This window comes from Ips typographus, linkage group LG11 (genome assembly GCF_016097725.1).
Source record: "Ips typographus isolate SLU linkage group LG11, UJ_Ityp_2.0, whole genome shotgun sequence".
NCBI lineage: Eukaryota > Metazoa > Arthropoda > Insecta > Coleoptera > Curculionidae > Ips > Ips typographus.
The window spans coordinates 1544584-1562696 of record NC_138432.1 but is presented as its reverse complement, the minus strand read 5'-3'; the positions used below and the strand labels follow the sequence as shown (position 1 = coordinate 1562696).

Genomic DNA, 18113 nt, shown 5'->3' with positions numbered 1-18113 from the left:
CGCTGATTCGGCAGTGTACTGGGGGAGACCGGGGCCAGCCTAGGTAACGGAACATGGTGCAACTTATGTTATTCGTGACAATATTCCTGACATCAAAATAAGCCGATTTAAAGCAACTTACCTTAGTCCGAAATTGCTCATTTTTCGAGATCAGGGTGCTCAAATATAAATTAATTTTTTAAAAATATAATGTATTTTTTGTAACCTATTACTTTCAAATCCACTACCCAAGGGTTTTTAAGATGCGAAAGAGACACCCTGTATAGTTACGGAGATAAACTACTCTATTTGAAAAAAATTAAAAGCTAAATAAATTTCATATAAAAAGTTGTTCATTACCTAATTTTGTCGTGATTTGTGTTTGGGTAGATTGATCTTCATAGAACACTATGTTGGTTTGAATTCCCAAGTCGCACATATTGTTATGTGCCCTTTGTTCACTACTTATGTTGGGAAGTAAATTAGCATCTATTGCTGCAGATTGTCCGGAAACTAATAAAGTTGGAATCGCTCTATTAAGTAAGCGATTATGTAGTGAATTCGTGAAACTTTTTGTCGAAAAATGTAAAGAACACACAATTAACCTTGTGTGACATTGTTCTGGTGTAAGTTTTGAAAACGGGTGATTTCCGGTAAACCTCAGTTTTATTTTCCACTGTTCGCATCTATAAAAATACATAATGTGTTACACCATTTTCAAAATATGACATTATTATATATTACCTCAATTCATCTTTGGGAAACCGGAAAAACGAAATGTTTTCTTTTCCACGATGGGAATGACAAATTGGTACTGAACAGTAGTCACCAGGCATTATTATTTATAATTCAAATAGTATTAGTTAAAAGTTATGACAAACACAAAACAAAGCCACCCGATATCAATAGGTTAAATATACTCTACGAAACGCAGCGGCACGTCGCCGATTCACCGTGTACTAGGCTCCGCCTGAAACTGGCCTGACATGGGCGCGGGGCAAAGAATGGTCACGTTTCGATGCCGACGCAAGTGTCCTTACTGTATACTGGCTATACTGTGGTAATAGGTAAGGTATAGAAGAGTTGATATAGGAGTATAATAAAACGTATTTATTTTAGCACTTGGCTAGTATACATTATTTACAGAGTTGTTACTTAGCGCTACGACATCTTAAGGAAAAAACATTTTTATTTATTTAAATAAAACATTTTTAATTTTTTTGTAAATAATTTAACGCTCTGTACATTCTTTAACTCAGCCGGCAGAGCATTATACAAACGAAGGCCATCACCAAACAATTGCTTCTGCAGATATGTGCTTCTTGCAAACTGGATATCAAAGTCATTTCCTGAGCGAATGTTATATAAGTGCCTCTCAGACCTGGTAACCAAATAGTCGTTTAGATACGATGGCATTAAATTATTCTTGATTTTAAAAATAATCACAATATTTGAAACTTCGATACTCTGGGTTATGGAGAGCCAACCTAAGGAGCTTAACATCAAGTTGATTGGTGCATGTTTATCACAACCAAGAATTACGCGCATTGCCCTGTTTTGTAATAGCTGTAGCCTATTAATTTCCTCCTTATTACATGCCAAAGGCAAGGAACTACAATAATTAAAGTGTGGAAAAACAATAGTGTTATATACTAATAACTTTCCCCAATAGCCCAAATTTTGGGCCACCCTATAAAAAAATCCAATTTTTTTGCCAATCTTTTTACATATAAAGTCAACATGTGCTGAGAATCTCAGTTGAGAGTCAATAATTATTCCTAAATATTTCATCTCATTTACCATTTCAATTTTAGTTACATCAATGAAAAAATTAAAGTTCCCTTCACCAAACTGCTTACAAACAGATTTATTACCTAGTACCATGTATTTAGTTTTTTCAGAATTTAGTTTAAGTCGATTTACACCTAGCCAATTATACAACATTGCTAATTCCGAGTTCATGTCATTTACAATCCTACATAAGTTTGTCCCTGATACTGAGAGCAGCGTGTCGTCCGCAAATAAGTTTAGTTGTGACTTCTCAAGAATTGTATGAAGATCGTTGACGTAAATGATAAATAACAGGGGCCCTAATATGCTTCCCTGGGGAACTCCAATGTCACTCCTGACACACCCAGAAAGTATACCTTTCACTTTAGTCTTATGAAATCGATCATGCAAATAATTCTTGAACCACTCAAGTGCTACTGACGATACACTACTATGTTTCTAATTTTCTCAATAAATTTTCTCGACTTATAGTCTCAAATGCACGCTTGAGATCTATAAATACACTAACAATGATGTTACCGTCACTTATGCCTTTTCTCCATCTTGTACAAATGTTCTGCAGCGCGGACTCACATGAATGGCGCTCACGAAATCCCGACTGACCCGAAAAAATAAGATTATGTCCCTCGAAATACTCACGAAGCTGCCGACACACCACTGTCTCCAAAACTTTATCAATCACCGGCAGCAGGTTAATAGGTCTAAACTCTTCCGGTTTTGAAGGATTTGATACTTTAGGTATTGGCACAATTACACTAATCTTCGCATCTGATGGGACCATCCCAGTGGAGAGTGAAGTGTTAACCAGATGAAGTAGTGGATATCCAACTTGATCAAAAACATTCTTTAAAAATGTTATATCACATATCTCATCAGAAATAGACTTGTTTTTTAAATTAGTCACTATCCGTTTTAATTGTGACAAATTAATGGAATTGAAATTCGATAATGTGATGTCACTGGATCCCGCATCAGCCCTGATGGTAAACTTTGCTGTTTGATTTGGTATAGTTTCTGCAATTTCCCTTATACTGCTCGCATAAAAACGATTGAATTTTTCTTCCAAGTCTTCAGCATTGCCTTGAAAACTGACGTCAAATATAAGTTCATCGTTCTTCCTACTACCCACTAAGTCTTTAAGGGTTCGCCACATTTTCTTACTGTTACCTTTGCACCTGTCTATATTTTCTTCATAAAACACTGTCTTTTCGCTTCTAATAGCAGTAACCATTCTATTTCTTTTCTGCTTATAATCATTCCAATCTTCTTCACTTCTTGTCAGTTTGAACCTTTTATAAGCATTATCTCGTTCTTGTTGTGCGATTCGTATATTTTGTGTTAAACACGGTGTCTTGCTAACGGTTATGGTTTTTACAGGTGCTATTTTATCTGTCGCCTCCTGAATATTGATCAAAAAGCTAGAATACAGTTCATTCACGTTCGTAGACGTATAGTTCCAGTTCTTGGTTATCAATTCACCTTTTATTTGGTCCATGTTATCATTGCTTAAGTTTCTAATTTCTTTGGTGATGGTCTTTTTAGAATGGCTTTTACACGTAAGTAAAAATCCTATAGTCACGTGATCTGAGATTTGTGGAAAGTCACAAGTGGATTCTCTAAGATTGTAATAATCATTTGTAAAAAGTAAATCTATAATTGACTCAGTGTTAAGACTTAGTCGGGTAGCATTCGTTACAACTTGTTTGAACCCAGCATCTCTACTTAAGGCTTGCAATCTTCTTTTATTTGCGCTGTCTGACTTCCAGCTTATATTAAAATCTCCTGTTAATACAGATCGGTTAACAAGTACAAGAGGGTCCTGCATTATGCTTTCCCAATAGTCAAAAAATATGTTTGCGCATGCACTTGGTGATCTGTACGAGCATTTTGACTTTATCGGGCTGGTAACTTGAATTATTCAGCAGTTCAATATTTGTTTCAAAAAGTAGTCGTAGTCAGTCTGCTAGAAATCTGTACAATTTATTGTACATCGTAATGAGACGATCCTATAAACGGAATTAAGGTAAACGATTAAAGCAACTAATACGCAAATTTCCAGGATAACGTATAACCGGTTGCTGTCAGGAATAGGAATCTCCGTTGCCTGAAAATGTTGACAAGTTTAGCTACTTCATATGGACCTTTTTATATCCGAGTTTAAAGAAGGTTAGTATCGATTTGCTTCAAAGACCCAATTTTCAAAACTTAATAAACGTATGTATAAGGTTTAGCATACACACAATCATTTCAGCCTGCTACTAATTTCGTATTCAACGAGTATTTTTGGTTTGTTTGTTAAGAAAAATTCATGCACCGCCCTAACATCGATAACAGCAAATAGTATTGCGGTGTGGCACTAAAACAAATATCTCTCAACATGTACAGACCTTTCTGTATCAGAAACTTCTCAACTGAGAAGGGAAAAATCAGAAACAACTACTTTGAGACTACCTACTACGTTGGTAGGAGCTAATACTCCTACCAACATTGAATTACACTGTTTTTCCTGTTGAATTCTTGAGTATTTAAATTACTCCTTTATAAAAGATACCAATATTTTTTCATTGGCAATTCAATAATTATTTTATTTAATTACGAATCTTGAGCTGGACATCTTCGTATAGATGCACCAAAAATAGTTCAACTGCATGTAAGTCGAAACTTTAGTACTCATAAAACTCATTACAATGGGTCGGTTAAAGAAACAAACTCTATGTGCCACTTACATAAGAAGGTATTACGCTCAGTTAGCGTTTTCACCTTAATTATTTAACGTAATAAAATTCAGCTGAAATAAATTAAAAGTAAAGTCACATTATCATGATGTGTGGGTCTTATCGTCTCATTCGAGTAGTATGTGTGTTGAATGTGTTAAATATCACTTCAGAAATACTTTATTACAAATGTATCATTTATCATTCGTATTAAAAAAAAACTTGGGTCACTTTTTAAATCAGTTGTCATTTTTTCCATAGTAAAATCAAATTTAATTAGGCTTAGCCAATACAATATTCCGACTTGTTATTCCATGTAGGTAAATTATCATGTGCATTTAAACAAAATAAATATTATAACATTAAAATGTATCAATCAGCAGTTTCTTTATCGACACTTTCGCGGCGATGCGACGAGACGAGTGCAATAAAGCAAGTCTGTCACACCGGCACGCGGCGTCAAATAGAACTAATTAGTCTGCTTTACTTTATTTTCCACTAATGTCGCGATTTTTGTAAGCAACCAAATAATAACCTTCGATTTTTTGTTTTGAACGGTGGGAACATATCGAAATCCTCTTTTAATTTCTTCACTGTGCTTTTTTTTTAAAATCGGAGACTTACACATAGTAAGTAAAAAATGATTTGTCGACAATTAGAAGTTTCATTTACCGCATCGGCACATTTTTTGTCGTTATCGGCAATGCTTGACTTCGACATCGAAATACCACAATCCGTTGTTTTACAGTGTAAATTTAATTTTTAACTTCCGATTTAGAAGACATGTAAAAATGTATTTAATAGCATGCTACAGTATGTAAAATTCAATTTTTTCTCCAAACTGTTTGATTTTTTAGCTTAACTTTTATACAAACTTCTACTAAATAGAAATGCTAAAAGCACACATTTTGCTTTGAATATTGTAATCCACAAAATTCGTATACTGGGAATGTTACATTTTTTAATTTGACTTGGTCAGCTGTGTCTCTATTTTGGTGTGAAGTTTTAGAGTTGATTTAAACATCGCAACTTTTCTTCGATAATCAATATTATCGATTTCATTTATGTTATGTGTCCGCGGTTTTCTGAAATGCAAAACATTGAATCCTTTGTTATATTTGTATTGATTGATTCATTAACGTCGAATTTACCTATAACAGAATGCTTTAAAATACCAATGTGGACCATATGGTCTCCTAAAATACCTGCCCAAACATTAAGTTTTTCTGGATATTGGGTATGGGTTTCCCTAAACCAATGTGGATTCGTGTCTGACCAATACCTACAGTTATGCCTGTTCACTTCTCCATTCAAAAAAAACATACACTCATCACTGAAGCAAATATTGTACAACAAGTTCACGTTGTTTGTCAGATTAGTAGACATAATTTCACAAAATTGTAGTCTTCTATCATAGTCATCTTCGTTTAATTCCTGAACCAATTTTACCTTGTATGGATGAAAATTGTGTTTTTTTTTAAATTCTCCATACACTGCTTGTCGAAACACCCGATGCATGGGAAATTTGATTTAAAGACTGATTTATTATCCATTGCAACGTGTCCCAAAACAGCAACTTCAATTGGTTCATTAATAATTTGTCTTTCAGGTTGATGTTTTTTGTTTGTCACTGAACCAGTTTCCATGAATTTTTGCATCAACTTTAAGACATACTGATGACCAATTAATTTATCTGGATGGATTGCATTGAAAGCGCGCGCGGCAGCTCGTGCACAGTCGTTATGTTTGAATTAAAAACGTACAATTTCTATTCTTTCGGCAGTCGTGTAAACCATATTGACAATGTTCCTTCAAAACGAACTTACAAGTTGACCGACTGATGCAAAAACATGGAATGGAAAACAAGTATTCGGTAGTGTTATCAGCAGTTTGACCAAAATAACAAAAAAATGTTTTTATTTTTTTCTTTGGTCTCAATTCAAAGCAAATGTCCAAATAAAATAGTGCAATTAATTCCTTATGAAATACCCTTTCCAACGATGTGCCACACAGGGTATGGTGACATTTGAAAATTTAGTGGGGGTGGCTATGGCGGCAAAGGGGCTAATGGCAGAAATTCAAATCCTACGTAAAAAGATGCCCCCCTTGCAATCTTTGTTGACGTGTCTTAGCATTTTTTAACAGAGAAATTATTTTGGAAGATATTCAGGGTGGCTACTTTTCATTGAAAAACCCTATATCAGGTGTCCAAGAGCATCCTGGACATAGGAGATTAACATGGGAAAACGGTTTTGATTTTTTTGCGCCTGTACGGTTGATTTGATTGAAAAATCGTATTAATGAAAGTTGTAGTACCTATCACGGACTAATTTTCTGTATTTTTTTCAGATCTCTAACTTGGGCCCTTTCGTCGTAAAATACGAACAAAAATGCGAAAATTTTAACTTTTTACCTGCACTGTATAAGCGGTTGTCAAGCAACCGTACCAGCAACAATGAAATGTTTACCCGTTGCCCGACAACCCGAAACGTTTAAATTTTCTCATTTTTGTTCGTGTTTTACGACGAAAGGGCTCAAGTTAGAGATCTGAAAAAAATACAGAAAACTAGTCCGTGATAGGTACTACAACTTTCATTAATACGATTTTTCAAAAACCGTTTTCCCATGTTAATCTCCTATGTCCAGGGTGCTCTTGGACACCTGGTATATAAACGAGCAAAATCACGGATATGCTGATTTTTAGATAAATTCACAGTGATGTACAAGGTGTCCCGATTTATAGTGTTTTCACAGGAAAACCTTATTTCCCGGCTAGATAGTAAAAAACTACTATACATGTCAAGAGTTCAATTTCAAAAAAAAATAATGGCGAAAACCGTATTTCCATACCTTGTCAGTTTGCGACGCTAGAGGGAGTATTTCAAATTTCGCCCATTTTGAAATCCTTCTTTTTTTATTAAGATAATAAAGTTAGGTAAATTTTGAGGTTTTTGTATAACAGAAGATATTAGCAAAAAACCAAGCGCGCCATTGAAATCACATCGAAAAAGCACTTTAAGAGAATTTGTGTGTTTCACATCGATATTCTAATAAACAAAACAGTGGTGAGGAATTTTCAAAATCGGCAAAATTTAAAAATTTTGAACAAAAATTGCGGCGCCCTCTAGCCTCGCAAACTGACAACATGTAGATATACGGTTTTTGTCATTAATCCTTTCTCCAAAATCGGCCTGTAGGCATGTATACTAGTTCTTCATATCTACCCGGGAAATAAGGTTTTCCTCATTAAGCCCAAGAATAACCAACGGTTTTCGCCATTTGCTTTGTATCAAACTTAAGCTTCAGACACCGACATCAGTTTATGCCTATCTATATTAATAAGAGCACTTCCCATTGGACCACCCTGTACAGACGATTCAATATTTACTTACCTGACTAAAATTTTCATACATTGGATTTAGAAATATTTATTAAAAACTTGATGATTGTGTATATTTTTGTGTTTAAACAAATTATAATATGAGCTGTCGTTAGCTTCAATCATTGTTGTCTATCTAATCTGATTAAGATTGAAAACAATGGTCTACTAAGCCCATCCAACTACGTCAAGGTCACACAGCTCCATGGAAGGGAAACTTTTAGATTAGAAGTAGGTTGATTTTTAACCTACTACTTATCTTTAAATATACTTTTATGAACAATTCGATTTTATCTTAAAAAAAAAATATTGCAATTATAGATTGTCAAAAAATTATACTGAACCTTTTAAGTTTCAAATTTGAACAGAGTTTTATAAAACAATATGTTAACATATGCAATCTTTTTTCTTTTAGTAAATATAACCCATTCCAAGCAACAGAGTCGTAAACCACATTTCTCCACTTCCAACCAAATAACGCTAAGACTAGTGTCCAAATGAACAGCTCCAAATAAACAAGCAGCAAATCCTACAGCCAACAAAATACAAATATGCCGAAACAAAATTCTAATAGTGCACCGAAAATTAAAAATTAGAACGAAACACACGAAATATACATAATATACATATGATTTTGAAACAAGAAAAATCTAGAAAGAAACTGTAGCGTATATTGACAATTATTTGAAAGGAAAGGAACCAAATTTAGTAACTATCTAAGTTAACCTTGAAGTCATTACCTGTAGAAAATTTTGTCACCAACTCAAATTCATCACCTTCCCACTGTTCGCCTTTCTCAACTAGCTTTATACAGCTCGTCTGGAAAATCTTGTCTAAAAGACAACTTATTATCAGTTTCCCTTTTAGTGCGTTTTTCCCTTTTGCTCTTTTCTCCAAATCCTTTGCGACTGAAATTAAATTCCTGATTTGGTCCTTAGTTCGTAAATGGCCGAAAAAATCAGTTTCCAGACAAGTTCTTAAGCTACTAGGCCGGTCATTGACATAGTAGCGATGGTGTCTGTGATCATTCACGATCCCGAGGAAGGTTAGATTAACGTCGGTAAACACTATAGATTTGCATCCTCCTACTGTACACAACCACACAATTTTGTTTTGGTCTTCCGCCGCGATTAATTTACCAAACCAATTTCTCTTATAGGAAACGCACCGTTTTATTTTTCCGTTTGTATTTTTAGGATAGTCTTTGAGAACGGTATCCGCCGATCTTGTAGAGTTGCTTCTCTATCTTCTATCTTTGCTGCTCGACAAAAGAAAAACTGAAGTCCAGCTAAAGAGATTCTACATAAAAGGACAGGTAATAAAATAGGTGGGGGATAACTCAGGTATAGAAGAAATAATGCAAAACAGCTAATGGTGTCATTCTAAAAAAAAAATACTTTTAACATTTATGGCGGGTCATAAAGATAAAGAGATATTAGAATTTGGCATCCGTTAGAACCGGTTTTGCGTCGACCAATGTATTAACAGACTTTTTAAAGGAACGAAAACCGAATGCAAATTATTTCGTTAAAGAGCCAGGGTGTTACAAATTCGAGGCATTAGCATTGCTGCTCTCAGATACTATTGTTGATACAGCTTTAGATAAATGAAGGAAAAGTTGTGCATTTTATTTCTTAATAATTTAGTAAAAAAAACAATTAAAAAATTTTCATTACATCCGCAGATATCCGACAGAAACCGAAAAAGTCTAATTTATATTTTATTTTTTTACCACTTTAGAAAACCAATGGCACATTCTGGAGGAACTTTTTTGTGCTATTCAAAATATTTTAAGCTTTCAGACCCGACGTTTCGTTTTTTAGATACCATCATCAACTTTAATTTTTCAAATACCCACCTGAACTTTTTATTTCGTTTTTTAGTAGCTACGGACCTTCCGAAACTAACGATGTGTCACACTAGTCAAAAAAATATACCTAATGTTTTACGTACTTGGTACATTAAGTTTTTTAACTAAATTAAGCAAATGAAATTGATATGTTGTCACAATGAGTAGATAATTTGGTTTGATATAATTTAATAATTAGGTTTATTGCTGCTTCGAAAAAGAGAGAGAGTTTCTTATGGTACTTTTCATTCGTTCAAAAAAAAAAATGTTTTGGGTTAATTATTTATTTTTTTTACGACGTATAATTTTGAGTGATTACAGCACCTGTTTTGAACGCGGGAAGGACTAGTTCCTGTCTAGTTTCTGCTTGCTAGGGCTAACAAATTGGGAAGTAAATAAATACCTGCTGTACTTACCGTTCAGCCGAACGGGAAGTAACATACAGGATTAAAGGGAATTTGTCAGAATATTTTCATTTTATTTAATAATTCGGATGATATTGTTGAAGTCGTACAAAAAATAGTGTAAGCATTACGAACTAATAGCTTTACTGATCTCAGACAAATTAGAGGTTTCGCTCAGCCTACAAACTTTGTCATCGATCAGTAAAGCTTACTTACTGTTCTTGATACTTAATATACTATTTCAGATGTTTGAATTCGCGGTTGAGTTTTGATAAAACAGCTTAAACTTTATTTTTGGTATTAAAAAGGAAAAACCTAATTAGTAAATACAGGGTGCGGAATAACACACAGTCTTCTCCACTATAAATTTATTAACCCACCAGTTAATGGGGGCGCGCTCGACTAGTTTCGGGCATAGACATGCCCATCATCAGGAGCTAAAAGAATTAAAACGCTCTAACAAATTCTCCATGATAAGGTACTTTAAACTTTTTTTATACTTTAATTTTATATTCCAAATTCTTTTTCAACCATTTTACAGTTTAGTTGCCTTCCATTAATGATAAGTTAACTCTTTGCTACTAATGGGTCTCGCTGTCTATCCCTGTACAGAAAGACAGCGTCTAATGTGTTAAGCAGCTTTTAAGGTATGTCCTTCGCCATTGTCCACATTTTTGAGTTCACCTTTGTTAGAGCGTTTTAATTCTTTTAGCTCCTGATGATGGGCATGTCTGGGTTAATAAATTTATAGTGGAGAAGACTGTGTGTTATTCCGCACCCTGTATTCTTACACCTCCACTGCGAGACAATGGACTTCTACTTCAAACTAATTAGTAAATCATATCAAACTAAATTATCTTCTCATTATGACAACATATCAATTTCAATAGCCTAATTTACTTAAAAAACTTAAAGTACCAAGTACGTAATACACTAGGTATATTTTTTTGATAAGTGTGATACATAATTAGTTTTGCAAGGTCTGTAGGTACTCAGAAACGAAATAAAAAGTTCAGGTCCGTAATTGAATAATTGAAGTTGATGTATCTAAAAAATTTGAGGTTGAGGTATCTAAAAAACGAAACGTCGGAGCTGAAAACTAAAACTATTTTCTTGAAGAGCACAAAAAAGTGCCTCCAGAAGGTGCCATTGGTTTTCTAAAATAATCAATAATAAAGTGGTAAAAAATAATATATAAATAGACTTTTTCGGTTTTTGTCGGATATATAATTATACCAGATGTCCAAGAGCACCCTGGACATAGGAGATTAAGATGGGAAAATGGTTTTGATTTTTTTGCGCCTGTACCGTTCATTTAATGGAAAAACGCTTTAGATAAAAGTTGTAGAGCACATTTTCGGCTATCAACTTGTAATTTTTTCAATACCGTAGATTTGACCATTAAGACGAAAAACGGATCTAAAATTCGGAAATTTTAAAACTCGCGCCAAGCGGTCTTATATTGTATGATGATAATAAAAAGGCATCTTTTATAACTGATTGTCAATGTTTTTACCCTAGTTCTACAGGGTAAGGTAAGTAATTAGCTCTATTAGTTAACTTGAACATCATTCACCTACAAGGATACTTGTAAATTGTCTACTAACCAAAAATAGTTTATTTGCAAGTAATGTGTAACTCGAGTTCACATTTGATTAGTAAAGGTATGTCCTGTGAAATTGTGTATTGAATTAGAAGCAAGTTGTTTCTCTTTAGAGACTTTCAATCACTACATTTCACCTACCTTTGCTAATTTGGAACTCCACTATTATCCAAACAAACATTAGGTTAGTAAGACAAAGTTGTTTTTAGCATAGCTTGTATGGTAAAAGGTTCACACACTCAATCTGTGGAACAATCACTGTTTATGTGGTAAGACCAGTTTTCTTTGCCACCTATTGTACCTATAAGCTTTTCACTTGAAGAAAATGTATACTGTACCTTGAACTGTGAATAAATAATTAATAAAAACGTTCAGTGTACAGTTTTATTTGGAACAATTGAGTGTGTGGAAAAAAGAACACAATTATAATGTTAATACCTAAACCTAGAATATTACAGCTCATGTAAATAGCTCAACTGAAAAGTTGGTTTTCTGACAATACCTACCCATATACAAAAACTTTTATCACCTGACTGATAATTTGACCGTATAAGTCCATATTCTGTTCCTAGAAAGGGGTTTCTCAGAGGTTTTATAGCCAGTTTAAGATTATTCACAGGCACATCAAATTGTGAGATTTAAGTCAGATATCAACACTGAATCATTTTAAGTTTTAGTTGCAACACTGATGAAGACCCTCGCTGATGATAGTCCATGAAATTAAGCACATTGAAGCTAAATCACATCACTTTTGAGGGAAATATTTGGCCTCTTTGTTGTTGTTCCTGTAGAGTAGGAAACTTATCTTCAAAGATCTGGCTTCATTGTCCACTGTTTTCATCACTTTAAATCGTTTGAAGTGTTATGAAGAGGCTTGAGATAGGTGATTCGGTCGTCCTCATTAAATATTTGCAAGCAAAACCAGTGTTTTCTTAAAGAACTTTGCTACAAAGTAAATAAGTTGAGTAGAGTCATTGAATGAGGTTATAAATGTAACTGACCAGATTTTTGGGCTGTGGCCTGTGGCTACTAATAAAGTATTTTTATCACGATTTATTTTTATTTTCTTTGCGTTTTGTGGGTAGTAACTCAACATTATTACTAAATAAACTTGTTTTGATTACAGAATGATTGACGGCGATTTGTTATAATTTTGAAAGGTTGGTAGCACGGCCGGATATAAATTTTCCTTACCGACCGCTTGGCGCGAAATTTAAAATTTCCGAATTTTAAAGCTGTTTTGCGTCTTAATGGTCGAATCTACAGTATTGAAAAAATTACAAGTTGATAGCCGAAAATGTGCTCTACAATTTTTATCTAAAGCGTTTTTCCATTAAATGAACGGTACAGGCGCAAAAAAATCAAAACCGTTTTCCCATGTTAATCTCCTATGTCCAGGGTGCTCTTGGACACCTGGTATACAACATAGTCCATACTGATATTCAATTATTTTTAAACATATGTCAAAAACACTTTTTAAAATTATAGGTCCCACAACTTTTACTTAAAAAAATCGAAAAAAATTAAAATCAGCTCTTCAAAATGAACTCTATGGACTGAGTTAACTATTTTGATATGGCAAGACCGTTTTTAAAAACAACTAAAATTTACTAATTACGTTTATTGTGGTTAATCTAACATCTAACTAGTCTTAGAGCTAAAAATGAAGTCACTTAATAATTAACATAAAAATTGTGCATTGTCAGCATCTGGCTTATTCAGCGGAATTCGTACAGGACCGTTACATAACTCCTCCATCCCTTAGATTCAACTGTATGGTACTGGGAAGTTGAATAGGCGGTTCCTCAGGAGTAGCATTCGTTGGTCTTCTATGGCACAGGGTTTGACCAAATTTTCTATAGCAGGAATATGCAATGGTGGATATTAGAAAGCCATAAATTAAGATGGTCCAAACTGAAGGATTTTTGGAAACTCCGATTGGCACTATGCTGGGTGGCTTCGCAGATAGTATTTGTGTTCGAAGCTCCTGAAGTCCATCCAATTTCAGGTCGTTCAACTTAAAGTCTAGTTGTAAAGAAGGCATCAAATTGGATAATTCACCAAAATCCGGAAACAGTATCGACATGCTGGCATTTGAAGTTTATTCGTCCGTGACGATGAACTGATCATTTATTGAGAATTTGCAGCCTCTAGGAATGTCAAAAATGTAGGTACCAAAAAGGTTCAATGCTTCAATTTGTGTTGGACATTGCAATTTGACCTTTTGTTTCTTTGGACTGACGATCAACCACTGGTGTGAATTAGAGAGTTGATTAACAATTGGTTCTTCGATCTGGATTTCGATTGGTTGACAACCAGAACATTCTCTAATTTGGGACAACAGGCACACCGCGCAGGGACAATTCTTCCCGTCTATTTCTGTCAAGTCTTTACTATTACAGAAGTATTGTTGTGACGAGATCTTTTCACAGCTTTGAGTTTGATATGCAAAGTGGAATTTAGATTTTATTAGAAATTTATTCCGCGGTAAAATTGCCTTGAACCGACTTTCCTTCAAAATTGGTGTTGAATATAAATGATACAATTCGAATTGTTCTTTACGGGTAATTGGAATATGTAGCAAATATGTTATTTTATTATTGTGAATAAAACACTCTATATCTATGATATCTTCATATAAGTGAATATTATCCAAATCAGATTTTATAGGCATTTGCTCTGTACCTACACGTTTCTCTAAACTTTTTAATTCTAAGAAGAGGTCTTCAGTTTTTATTATTCTCGGGTGGATAGTTTTGAGCTTGCAGAATGTTATTGAGTTTTCAACATCTTGAAGTAGAGAATCGATATACCAGGTGTCCAAGAGCACCCTGGACATAGGAGATTAACATGGGAAAACGGTTCTGATTTTTTTGCGCCTGTACGGTTGATTTGATTGAAAAATCGTATTATTGAAAGTTGTAGTACCTATCACGGACTAGTTTCCTGTATTTTCAGCGGTTGTGTAGCAACCGTATCAGCAACAATGACCTGTTTATCCGTTTCCCGACAACCGCTTATACAGTGCAGGCTAAAAGTTTAAATTTTCTCATTTTTGTTCGTGTTTTACGACGAAAGGGCTCTAGTTAGAGATCTGAAAAAAATACAGAACACTAGTTTGCATTATTGGAAGCAACTACAATCCACGTAACATTTTTTTGGTCCTTCTACCGCGGATAAATCGGCATCGACAAGTTTTAATCCAAGAAACCAGTGCAGGGATAAACAAAAAACTCGTACAAGGAAATAAAAAACATGGCGTTTGTTTGGCAGTGCTCATTGGTGAGCTCGTTCCATTTTTTTACTGTCCAAAAGCTAGTTTCTGTTATTCCGATTTCTTTCCCGTATTTTGAAACCTTTGTAGTTGCTTATATCGTAGAAGTTGACTAAATTTCAAGAGTGCATTCTTATTTATCGTCCTCAAGGTTGACAAGAAAACGGATTTATTTAAAATCGAAATTTTATTCTCATATATTGTTATCGTTTCACGTAAATTCAAGCTGATGTGTCCGGGTATTATTTAAAATCATCATATTAAGTTTGGGCGTTGATGGTATTTTGTGAAGTTTGCACGTTTTCCGGAGTTTCTCGATTTTAAGCAAATTTATATCGATTTGTATTGAATTCTTGTTTTGCACGTTACACTTTGTCTTATAGTCAGTGGAAAAGATGCCACAAAAAACTAAAACGAACCCAGAAAAACAAGAAATGGAAAATGAAAGGCGTGAGTTAGTTCATGCGAGAGAAGTAATTTGTGATAGACTCGCAAGGTTTATAAGTTTTCTTAAAAACGAACCCGATAATGTATTTCAAATCGAAATTAGATTGAAGAGCGTTGAAGAAGATTTTTGCTAATATGACAGAATTCAGACCAGATTAGAATTTTTAGCAAAAGAGGAATGTGCTTCTCGGCTAGACACGGAATCGTCATTTTACATGACAATAGCAGAAGCTAAAGAACTTATCGAAAATATAAAATATTCAAAAAATCAAATAATTCAAAGTGCTGCTGCGCCGGTCAACTCAGCTCAATTGACCAGTCCTAACGTGTTAGGTGCGGTTGCAAAATTGCCCGATTTAAATTTACCCACTTTTTACGGTAGTTTTGAAACATGGTTTAGTTTTAAAGACGTGTTTGATTCATTTGTAGATCGTAGACAAGATTTAACAGATACTGAAAAGTTTTTGTATTTAAAGCTATCTTGCAAGGGTGATGCATTAAAATTAATAGAAAATTTGGATGTCACAGCCTCGAATTACACCACTGCAATACAGTCTTTACAAAAACGATATGAAAATAAGAAAGCCGTTGTGAATTATCACATTAATAAATTGTTGTTTAGTTTACCAAAAGTGTCGGGAGAATCTAGTGTAGATACGCGAAAATTAATTGATGCAGTAAATCAACATATTTTAGCGCTAAGAAAATTAACGTTACCTGTCGATCAGTGGGATGCATTGTTAATACCTTTAATTTTGAAGCGGCTTGACGAAAAAAACGACTCGTGAATGGGAATTAAAGCAATCTAGCAACATTTTACCAAAACTCGATGACCTAATAGAATTTTTGACAAAGAAATGTTTTGCGCTTGAATCACTCAATATAGATCACTCTAAACATACAAATAATTCAAAAACTTATGATAAAAAACCAAATCACAGATCTAATCAAACTCAGAGTTTTAGTTCTTCACCTAGTTTTCAATCATATCTCGTTACGGAGAAACTAAGAGTTTTTAAGTGCGTAATGTGTGGGGAATTTCATTTTATTTACCACTGTCCTGAATTTTTAAAACTAACTGTTTCTGAAAGATACGAACAGATAAAGAAACTGAAGCTCTGCAGTAATTGTTTAAGATCAGGACATCAAAAATTTGAATGTCGATCAAGTGGCTGCAAAACTTGTCATTATAAGCATAATTCATTATTACATCAGACAAGATCAATAGATCAAGCAAATGCTGGTGCAAATGTAGCTAGTAGCGGCAACGTTGCAAGTCTTCTAACTACGTAAGCTTTTCTTTAGATAATGCCGATCTAGGAAATAAAAATGTTATGAAACTTGATAGATCTACAACGTCAATTTACCAAAATAATAACTCGGAACAAAATGCAACATTATCAGAAAATTTCAACTGTTCGGGAGTATTACAAGAAATTAATATGTCGTCTGTTGATTCAAATAATGTGTCTGCAAGACAGCAAGGAAAAAGTCAAATTTTACTTTCAACGGTTACTTTGTTAATTGCTGATAATTTAGGAAATTGGCACTCCTGCAATGCTCTGCTCGATAACGGAACTCAGTCTAATTTAATAACGGAATCACTGTGCAAGAAGTTAAATTTAAAACTGGAACAAGTGGTCATAAACTTATCTACTGTGAATAAAATAGTTTCAAACGTTTCTTACACAACCAAAACAAATATAAAATCAAAATTAAATGGATATAAGAGTGAATTAAAATTTTCTGTTTTGCCTACATTAACTGAAAAGTTACCTTTATTTGAATTTGACAAATCTCAATTAAATTATCCACGAAATTTGTTCCTTGCGGATGAAGAATTTATGGTTCCCAAAGAGATACATTTATTAATAGGCATTACTACATTTTACGAGGTGTTAGGAACTAAGAAAATCAAGTTAGACAACGGTCCATTATTTTTATACGATACGCTGTTCGGATGGATTTTTGGAGGAAATCTACAATTAAAAAATTGTTCAAAAAACAAAAAAGTGACGGAAAATAGTTTTTGCAACTTGTTAACTGTTAATAACGTATCAAATGCTCAATTAGACGACTCTCTTACAAAATTTTGGCAAATTGAGGAAATTCCAGATACTAAAATTCTTTCAAAAAATGAGCAGTATTGAGAGCAATATTTTAAAGCCACGACAACTCGTAGTCCTGACGGGAACTTTATAGTAAAGTATCCATTCAATAATCAAAACAATCTCCAGCTAGGTGATTCAAAAAGCGTAGCTTTAAAAAGATTTAACTTACTTGAAAAGCGATTGCAGAAAAATGACAATTTAAACCAACAGTATCACGAGTTTATGCGCGAATACGAAACCTTGGGTCATATGACTTTCAAATGTAATTTAATGGATGATCATTCAGTACACACCAAATCTTATTTTTTACCACATTCTGCTGTAATTAGAGACGATTCTTTAACTACGAAATGTAGGGTTGTATTCGACGCAAGCGCAAAATCCAGCTCTAATGTGTCGTTGAATGACTTGCTGCTTGCAGGTCTAACAATACAGGAAGAGTTATTTTCGATACTTTTGCGAGTTAGATTAAGACCTGTTGTTTTATCCGCGGATGTAAAAATGATGTATCGATGTATACAAATACACGAGGATGACCGCGATTATCAACAAATACTTTGGA

The 18113-nt window shown here is 34.1% G+C and overlaps 1 long non-coding RNA gene across 2 annotated transcripts in view; it reads left to right on the top strand.

Annotated features, from left to right (window-relative positions):
• The window catches only part of LOC145735657 (uncharacterized), a 261472-nt gene that overhangs the window by 168762 nt on the left and 74597 nt on the right, over window positions 1-18113 (top strand). Inside the window, exon 3 of one of the 2 annotated variants that reach the window (XR_014179727.1) lies at window positions 6094-6931. The exons of the other annotated variant lie outside the window; for it this stretch is intronic. This is a non-coding gene — a long non-coding RNA (uncharacterized LOC145735657). Of the gene's footprint in view, window positions 1-6093; window positions 6932-18113 lie in introns of those variants that run through there. 2 annotated transcript variants of the gene reach the window in all.